The 10,293-nt window shown below is 38.4% G+C and overlaps 1 pseudogene; it reads right to left on the bottom strand.

Moving 5' to 3' along the window:
• Nucleotides 1-496: 496 nt before the first annotated feature.
• Nucleotides 497-2,422, bottom strand: LOC146389626 (uncharacterized; annotated as a pseudogene).
• Between the last annotated feature and the right edge of the window lie 7,871 nt (nt 2,423-10,293).

Raw genomic sequence — 10,293 nt, 5'->3', positions numbered from 1 at the left:
TTTGGAGAGAGATAAAACCTGCAGCTTCAGAATCTAGTGCAAAAAGGGGCGTAAACACAAAGCATCAAATCAGTAATCATCAGAATCAGCGAGCTGTCGGCTTTCAGCCCCGACCGTGTCCGTGCCGTCGGGTGAGAAAGGCCACATCTCACTGATTCTGATCCGTCGGCGGGTCCACGCTTTGTGTTTACATCTTTGTGCAGAATCCGTGTACCTGCTCTCATTTACTATTTTAGCTGTTTGGTGGCTGTTGAAATTTTGTGAGGTTTAACCTGAGTTTCTGGCATTTCGGGCAAAGTAAATTTAGTTTTAAGAATCGACTGAGGATTTTAATGAATTGATATTACGTAATCCAAGCTAGAATAGATTTCAATCGATAAATTGATAATCAAAACCCACCTCTACTTTTAATAGCCAGTGGTGCTAGTACCACTTACCACTTCTACCTACAATCCTTTGCGGTTTTATCCCGGAAATGACATCACGTTTTCAATCTCTATGGGTAGTGAAAGTCTGGTTTGTTGGATAAATTTTCATTGTAAAATTCATCCAACCTTCCACATAGTGGGTTGATGTTCCTGAAAGAATTTGATGCCGAAACCATGATGTGGTGATAAAAATGGTCAAACTCCTTGAGAATTTCTTCACAGCATTTTTCTTCGACACAGCCAGCTTCCACAAGGAGTCGTAGAATAGTGGTAAGTTTTCAGACACTTAACTCTTTGCTTTTGAGGAACACCCTTGGATCCAAAACCGACAGCCTTCTCACAGGATATTTAAGTGGTGCCCTTTCAAAGATTTTGGTGACCATCTTCAACAAAAATACATTACAGTTCTGCCTGAACTCAAGTCTCAGCTTCGCAGCTCCTAAGTTGTTCTTTATGTGTTCTTCTAGCGCTCACTCTGTGACAAATCAAACTCTCACTTTGGTGACATCAATCTGGTTGACTGGATCAGCATAGTCAACTTGAAGAAGCTTTACAGGGGTAGCTGTATTCTTCATAACAATGGGCTTGATAAACTTATCAGTTAAACTCCTCAGGATATTTATGAGATCACGGCGCAAAAAAGGCAGCAATGGTTTGTCAGTCTGACAAGCTAGTGATTTCCCTAGCTAACATTACAAAGAAGTTGAGCTTTGCTGGGAAATGTTCATCTTTCAGAATCATCTGAACCATTTTGAAAGACTTTGTTGTTTGCTCTGTTACAGTGTTTTTTTGGCAGCACCGATATACATTTTCAGAAAGGGCAAAATCTGAAGAGCGTGCTCAGCCACCTCCACATTTTCCAGCCATCAATGATTATAGAACTGAAGAAGAAAGGATGTGGAACCAGTGACTTCTGTGTCATCTTCCCTACGTGCTGGAACATCCTTGATTAGCCATTTAAGGCTTGACAGAGCATTTCCCAGCTCCTAGTCTGTGGCAGCACACTCTGCTCTGAAGGCATTATGTAGTTTATGCAAACCACAACTTCCAACATTTAACATGTTTTTGCCTTTGTTACGTTCCCCTTAAAGGGTCAAGGTGATGAGTGAAAGTAACAAAAAGTGTCCAGGTCCAAAAAAGGAAATAAGGAGGCAAAAGAGTTAAATTAAAGAGTTTTATTAAAGTTTCAATCAAGTACTAACTAAAAGAGACGAATAAGTCGCTATCACCATTTAAAGAAACAAAACAAAACTCAAGCGTTGGTCAGTAAACTGAAAAGTCAAAAAGAGATTAGTGACCAAATACACTCCTCTCCACAGAGCAGGAGCAAGAAATTATAAAATACAGCTCACTAGCTGCAACCATTCACATGGCACTCTGGCACCAGAGCTCACCTGTCTCTTCCCTTAAATACCTTTTCTTGCTGATGTGAGGCAGCTGTATAAAAGAGAAAGGTGGCAGAAGAAATTGTAGGAAACGGCCACACAAGCACCTTCAGGAGGAGTCCCTGCTAGGGCCGTAACAGTCTGTTTGTTCTTCAATGTTATGCTGGGCCAGTGAGAAGGTCTTCCAGTTCACATTTGGACCATCCATTGACAAATGAATCAGATTCTGGAAGCCTATATCAGAACACCTTTTTTCAATCTTCTCATACATTTGCACTGCAGTGTCATGACCAATGAAAAATAATGTCAGGTACAGTAATGTCAGCGATTTTACTTGGTTATCATGCCATAATCTCATGTGCATGTCAAGCTGACATTCCTTCATTTCCCTGTCCAGACTTTCATCAAAGAGACGTCTTTCTTGCCTTTAGCTTTCATTAGTGATGAGAAATGAGGAGCAATCCTAAATGCAGTGAGGTATGCCACTTTTCTCTCTTCACCAGTAAACTGTTTTTCTATGTCACTGTCAGGAAACATGCTTCTGAAAATATCCCCTACATTCTCACATGATTTGTAGGAATAGTGGCTCATTACAACTTTTGTCGTCCAGCATATTTATCTCTATGGAGCTGAAGCTCCATTTAACCCCCAGTGTTGCAAGGCACCAAGATAATACTTAAAACGTTGCAGATTGCAAAACACATAAAACTGTAAATAGTATTCTTCTAATGAGGTGGTAACAACTTTGCTGCTTTATAGCCTTTATTCAGACTTCTAACTGCACTTTTTCACATTGTGCTTTTTTCCACAGTGCTGATACAGCAGTATTCTTCATATTTACACAATACTTGTACCATATCTAATACCATGCAATGTGTCCCTTGGCTTTAAAAATTATATTTCTTTACCATGGAACAAAATGTAGTTGGTAAAAAGGAACTGTCCCCCAATAAACTGTTCAGTTCCCTGAATTATGAAGACATATGACAAGGACAGAATCCATCATGCTTCCCCACTTCTTGCTACTAACACCCCTGTTGTCTGTTCCTAGAACCACACCTGAGCTTATTTGCTTCTTTTTTAAAACCTATTTTAACAACTTGATTTTCCTAATAATTTACATGTTGGTGAAGTAGAATCACCTTTGTTTAACCTTGATTATGTTTCTCTAAGCATTGAGGCACGTCACTTGCAGAAAATTTGGTTTTAAAGAAACATAGGTATGGTCCCATGACAAAAAATACCATTATATTTAGTGGCACTACTTCCAGAACAACATGTTGTTTTTTTGTCAATAAAAATCTTTGAAACATGATCATCATAAAACGCTTGTTCGTCAGTGACATAATCGGCCTTAAAATGCTTTAATCCTTTAAGGCTGCAGACCCTGAATTGGGATACAGCCACAGAGAGCTGCGCTGCAAAACTTTGATCCCTGAGAGACTGAAGTTTTTGAGTTGGAAAAAGTATTAGATATAAGTTACAACCAACTGTGCTGCACATAAGTTCGCTGGTTATCAGCTACCTTTCATGTTAAAAGTAGCCACAGTGAGTAAACAGGCGAATGCTGCAATTGGCGACTTTAGAAAGTACTGCGTGGAGCTAAACTGTTAGCCTTCATTATCTCTAGTTGTTATCAACTGCCTGAAAGTTCATCTCAGTCTGCTTCCAGAAGTAAGGTAACACTAGAAGCGCAACTTATGTTTATTTTCCTTCACGTTGTATTACTGTCATTAAAGAGAAAAAAAACATGTCCCGTCAGGTTATTTAGAGCCCCGCATTTTCCGACCGAGAGACACCATACCATTGTCTTTGGCCGTGATGCACTGAGATCGGTTAGCACATATTGTCTGTCTCAGTTTAAGCGTGTATTGCACTTTATTGTTCAGTAACTGAATTCATTTGAATTGTTTGATTAATAATTGTCGCATATGCAATAACTTTACTTAGTTTGGTCATAAGTTGTAATGTTTTCATATTATATTTGAAGAAGTGTTCTGCAGTGTACAAATAAGAATATTGACAATATATTGCAGTAATGCACAGTGTAAAAGAGATGTTTTATTTTTGCAAATTCGAGTATTTTAATTGCTGATTGATGTCGAATGTGATGTCAACAAAAGTTGTGAATTATAGCTAGAACAACATAATTAATATTTGAATTGCTGTTCTGACCTTGTCTGCCTACAGGTCAGGGCTTTTTTTGTATGCTGAATTGTTCCTGAGGTGGATTCCTCCAGTGAAATAGATGGCGAGCCTTCCCACCTGGACTTAGAGAGACTGAGATTTGCTTCTTTTCCACTTGATGGTCTGCTGCACCTTGCGGCGTGGTAGGACTGTATCACTCACACTTTCACACACAGCTGGTTATACATGAGACCACTGACTGACATTCTCTCACCCATATTTTCTTTCACACCCTGGGAATCTTTTGGACTTTACCCCTTGGACATTTTTTATTTGGGACTTTGAATAATAAGCTGTTGTGTAGAACATTCTCCACATGTGAAAAGAGTGTGAGATTTTCATTTGAATTTACATTTGAGTTGTGTAATCTGTTTCTATAAGAGTTAAGGAGTCAGGTTACTAGGGTGCACCCGAGCTTTGAAACCCTACATTGAAAACCAGAAGTAACACTTGGCCAAGTCATTGTTTTAGTAGTTTATGTGTTTTACTTTTCTTTCATTTTTTTGTAAGTTTCCTTTCTACCATTGTAAAGTGTCTTTAACCTGTGCTTGTCAACCTTATGGTTTATTTCACTAAAGTCGGCTGGTTCTTTTAAGTCACATTGTTGTCTCTGTGTCTCATATAAACACACCCCTGTGCTCCTATAGTCGAACCCATTTGCCCATTCATATATTCTTTTCAACAATTCCCCTTACTGTGTTACAACAACATTAACTAATTGTTATTTACTGGCTAATCTTAAAATGACTGTTCACTACAGAAATGAAGCCCAACAGTCATGTTTTTACATACTTATGAAATCAAAATGATGTTATAAAAAAAATAAACAAACAAATAAACACTTTTTCTCCTTCCTGTCAAACAATGCTGTATGAAACGTTTCTTGTGGTTAGTATCATGGTTGCTAGACAACCTGAGCAGCACGACGAAGACCAGACTGTCCCATTTCACAAGCCTCTCACTTCTGCTCTTCACGCAGTCGTAGCACCCATCGTAAGTAGTCAACGGAGTACGTGCACTACGAAGCATGCGGTCGCTGAATTGGGACACAGCCTATGTCAACTGTGAACAACCATCTTTTAACAGAGGCGGTGGCTTATGACACAAAATGTCTGCCATCTATAATCTACTACAATCATTAAACGTCTATGAAAATAACTTGATAAAATAACAATAGGAAGTTAAACAAGGTGTGCTTTAGATGGTGTCAGTGGTCGCTAAAACACACAATCCTTCACCTTCTCAATTTTCTCAATTCGACAGCCAGCAGGACTGAGGTACTGAGGAGCTGTTTTCAAGTGACCACATGGACCATCCTGCCCACAATACCACATTGTTATGGAAATGTAATTAATAAAGCCTGCAGAGACAATGAGCAGTAGCCACCATCTTTTAATAAACCCAAGCTTGAGTGAGAGACAAGCCATCGCAGCACTGACAGCAGTCTCTCTGAAGATCCCAGCATAGTCCTGGGTTACATGTTACATAGCTGTTGCTTACACATTTGATCTCTCCTACGGAAAGATTTTACAATCCCTTATCACCTCTTTGCCACTTGCCCAATCCTCAAAGACATGGTAAACAAAGGGTCTTGAAATGAAAAGTTCATGTTCATAATGATGATATGTTAAAGAAAAGTGAAACAAAATGTTCTCCCCTACCAACAAAAAACAGCTGAGAGCATCTTGACCACAGCAGAGAAAGAGTTGTACACTGGGGGTGATTTTGAACTATGGATATTAGGCCATTCAACTTCAGGTTTTGGGTCAGACTGCTGCAAAATCTTGAGCCATCAAGCCAATTGAAAAATTCCAACAGTTTCTGAAAGCAACAATCCCCCTTTTGTCAGTTATATTACGATCACAATTATCATTGTGTTTATCCCAGGTGTGGGTCAACATCCAAATATCATGAAATAACACAGAAAACAATACAGCAAAGGCAAAACAATAAAAAAGATCCTGAATGTTGAATGAAAAATCAGTTCTCTGTAGAGCTGCATCACACTTGCCGATTCTCTCTTCTCTCAATCAACCTTTGTTTTCGTGTGGCTACAGTAGAAAAGTGCATAGTCACTGCTTTCAGGAAGCGTTGGAATTCTTCCTGTTGATCAAATAGTTCATTCATTACAGGAGTTATAGATGATTTAAAAAAGGTGAACACCTGTCTAATACCAGCGACAGGTTACGCTTCAGAGGGTTAACCATTACAATCATTGAGCTTCGGTGAGAATTTTGGACAGACAATGAGGACAAAAGCTCCAAAGTGTGGACACAGATCCTTATTCACTTAGCTGGTCTTTAAAATTTCAAGTCTTTGTCAGAAGAAACACTTCTAATAGAGATTGAAAATGTGATGTCTTTCAGGGGTAAAACCGCAAAGGATTCTGGGAACGAGTGGCAAGAGGTACTAGCGCACGCAGGCTTTCGCATGAAAACAGTCACACAGCGATAAAAAGAAACACAAAAAATGGCAAGAAGCTGTTGTATTATTAACTGCAATAGCCGGTCGCATGACAGCCACGGGAAGCCGACGGGTAAAGAGATCGGTTGTTATCGGATTACGTTGTGGAAGAAAAATTGTTTAAGCCACGTTTCCCAAGTAACAAAGAGCCGACGGATGGCCTGGATTGCAGCCATTTGAAATATTTGAAACAACAAATAGATTGCTTTGGCCTGTACAGGAGATAAAGGAAGAAAATTAACAACAGCTGTAAGATGGAATAGTCCAAATAATCAAAGTAAACTGGACCTGGGCTTGTCGCAGGGGTCTGAAGTTACTAAACATTTTTTGAGTGTATGCACTAAAACATAGGACCATATAATAATAAATACGTACGTTATGAAAGTCGGGCAGAACGCTAACGTCCTCCACTCTGTATGCTCGTACGTGTCTGACCCTTTAACTCCTTTGATTTTTTTCCTCGTCCTTTTTTTTGCCTTTTCGTCAAGTCTGTCTTTGTACGGACCTGCCATGTTCTCCGTCATTTTGTACATAACTGTTTTTGGGGCAAATAAAATGCAAGTAGGGATTAAAACCGCAGAATTCATGATTACCGGTGCTGGAAATGCTAGCGCTTGATGCAGTGTTTTGATTTTGTTGCCACGGGTACCCACAAAGCAATGCACGAAAGTCACGTGGTCTGTCAATCTCTATTGTGCTTTGTACATTGTGCTTTTTCCACAATGTTGATACAGTAGTATTCCTAAAATTTAGACAATACTTGTACAATATCTAATTCCATTCAATCAGTCCCTCTGCTTTAATAATGATATTTCTTTACCAGACAACAGAAAGTAGTATGTAAAAACAAATTGCTTGCTAATAAAAACTTCAATTCCCTGAATCAGAAAGACAATTTTTAAGCACACACTCTATAATCCTTCCCGACTTCTTCCTACTAACCATGTTGTTTGTTCCTAGAACCACATCTAACCTTATTTGCCTTTCTTTTAAAACCTACTTTAACAGCTTGATATCCCTAATGATTTGAATGCTGGTGAAGTCGATTCACCTTTATGTAACCTTGCTTATGCTTCTTTAAACTGATTTTGCCTTTGATCAAAGCTCAGAACATACAATACAAGTATAATACTTGTAATACTAGATAAAAGTTTACAGCGTTTCCTTAACTACAATCTCTAATCTGAACTATCATTAACTTCACATGTCTCGATTTTCTAGAGGATATTCACTCTGTTTTGGTGTCCTCATTTGACAGTAAAATCTGTTAGAAGATTAAATAAAAACCTTGTTTAAAGCTTCAGGCATGTTAGAATTTATTATTTTATAGGACATAAACAGACAGAGACTAGACTAGAGATGGCACCAGAAGTATGGCTGACTCTCTGAGAGAAAAAAACAGAGCAATCAATCAGTTATTAGGGAATGGCCACTGCTCGCTTTACAGGCCTGACAAGAGATGGTTGCCATGGTGATGTTAGAAGCAATGTCTCCTTATAGGGAGATGTCTGAAAGGTGCAGGAGATGAAACATGAGCTTTTGAGCTTTTTGACCAATCACGTTAACATTCTGTTTTTATGACATGTAATAAAAGTGTTTACTGTCTGGGTGCGGCAGCACTCTGTGTCAGAGCCAGAGAGACGCAGGTCCATGGTACCACTCAAAACTAATTTAAAATTCTAAATGTTTGATAATAAATTATAAAAAAGTATAATTTAAAACATATTTGTCTTCTTCTCTGAAAGAACAGTCAACAGATGAAAAAATAAACTGCCAGGTAAGTTATACATCATTACTTTATTAATGATAAAACTTATAAATGATTATTTAAACATTTTTTAAGACATGATAGATATAGATACATGTAAACATTGAAAAACTATCGCATATGATTATTTTGCAAATATACATATTAAATATATACCAAGCAGCTATTAGAATGGAGATAAGAAATTTTAAATTATAAAAATCTTATATCATAAATAAATATGGCACAGTAATCGTAATGACTGTATCTATTATATAGACGCAAAGAATGGAAGAAACCTGTTTACTGCTCATCCTACTGCTCTCAGGTCAGTAATAATTATCTTAAGCATTCAAATTATAGCATATGAACACAGTGACAGACTGAAACCATTTGGGTAATTTGATTACATGTAAGGGTTTTAAAATGTAATTTATTAAAACATCAGCCACAAGTACAAAGACAAAACCTTTTTCTCCTTTTACCAAAATACCTGCATTCACTTGTTTGAAACATTATATAAACATTCTAAAAGGAATTTATGACAAAAAAAACCCTCCTAAGACCCGAACTCTTCCACGGCATGCATGTTTAATTTCTCTTTGATATCTGGGCATATTGGGGCCTGATGAATGTAAAAACAAAGAATTACCAGATTTTTTTTTTTTTACCTGATTTTTGTTTCTAAGAAAAATGAGAGCCACATATCAGGATATTCGTTTAAAATTTCGATAGAACAGTAGCAGTATAATGTCCTCGTAAGTGGATATTAGGCCATTGTTGAGCAAAATTTATTATTTTGGTCTAAATAACCCAAAATTCAATTCAATTTTATTTATATAGCACCAAATCACAACAAAAGTCGCCTCAAGGCGCTTCATAGATACAGAGAAAAACCCAACAATCATATGACCCCCTATGAGCAAGCACTTTGGCGACAGTGGGAAGGAAAAACTCCCTTTTAACAGGAAGAAACCTCCAGCAGAACCAGGCTCAGGGAGGGGCAGGGCCATCTGCTTTGACCAGTTGGGGTGAGAGAAGGAAGACAGGATAAAGACACGCTGTGGAAGAGAGACAGAGGTTAATAACAAGTACAATTCAATGCAGAGAGGTCTATTAATACATAGTGAGTGAGAAAGGTGGCTGGAAAGGAAAAACTCAATGCATCATGGGAATCCCCCGGCAGCCTACGTCTATTGCAGCATAACTAAGGGAGGATTCAGGGTCACCTGGTCCAGCCCTAACTATATGCTTTAGCAAAAAGGAAAGTTTTAAGCCTAATCTTAAAAGTAGAGATAGTGTCTGTCTCCCGAATCCAAACTGGAAGCTGGTTCCACAGACGAGGGGCCTGAAAACTGAAGGCTCTGCCTCCCATTCTACTTTTAAATACTCTAGGAACAACAAGTAGGCCTGCAGAGCGAGAGCGAAGTGCTCTAATAGGGTGATATGGTACTACAAGGCCATTAAGATAAGATGGGGCCTGATTATTTAAGACCTTGTATGTGAGGAGCAGGATTTTGAATTCAATTCTGGATTTAACAGGAAGCCAATGAAGGGAAGCCAAAACAGGAGAAATATGCTCTCTCTTTCTAGTCCCTGTCAGGACTCTTGCTGCAGCATTTTGGATTAGCTGAAGGCTTTTCAGGGAGTTTTTTGGATATCCTGATAATAATGAATTACAGTAGTCCAGCCTGGAAGTAATAAATGCATGAACTTGTTTTTCAGCGTCACTCTGAGACAGGATATTTCTAACTTTAGAGATGTTGCACAAATGGAAGAAAGCATATTTGTTTAATATGTGCGTTGAAGGACATGTCCTGGTCAAAAATGACTCCAAGGTTCCTCACAGTGTTACTGGAGGCCAAGGTAATGCCATCCAGAGTAAGAATCTGGTTAGATACCATATTTCTAAGCTTTTCAGCGCCGAGTACAATAACCTCAGTTTTATTGGAATTAAGAAGCAGAAAGTTAGCGGCCATCCAGGTCTTTATGTCTTTAAGACATTCCTGCAGTTTAACTAATTGGTGTGTGTTATCTGGCTTCATGGACAGATAGAGCTGGGTGTCATCTGCATAGCAGTGAA

This window comes from Perissodus microlepis, chromosome 3, assembly GCF_051167445.1.
Source record: "Perissodus microlepis isolate ML-2025 ecotype Zambia chromosome 3, ASM5116744v1, whole genome shotgun sequence".
Classification (NCBI taxonomy): Eukaryota; Metazoa; Chordata; class Actinopteri; order Cichliformes; family Cichlidae; genus Perissodus; species Perissodus microlepis.
The sequence above is the reverse complement of the archived record's forward strand: the minus strand, read 5'-3'. Positions and strand labels throughout refer to the sequence as shown.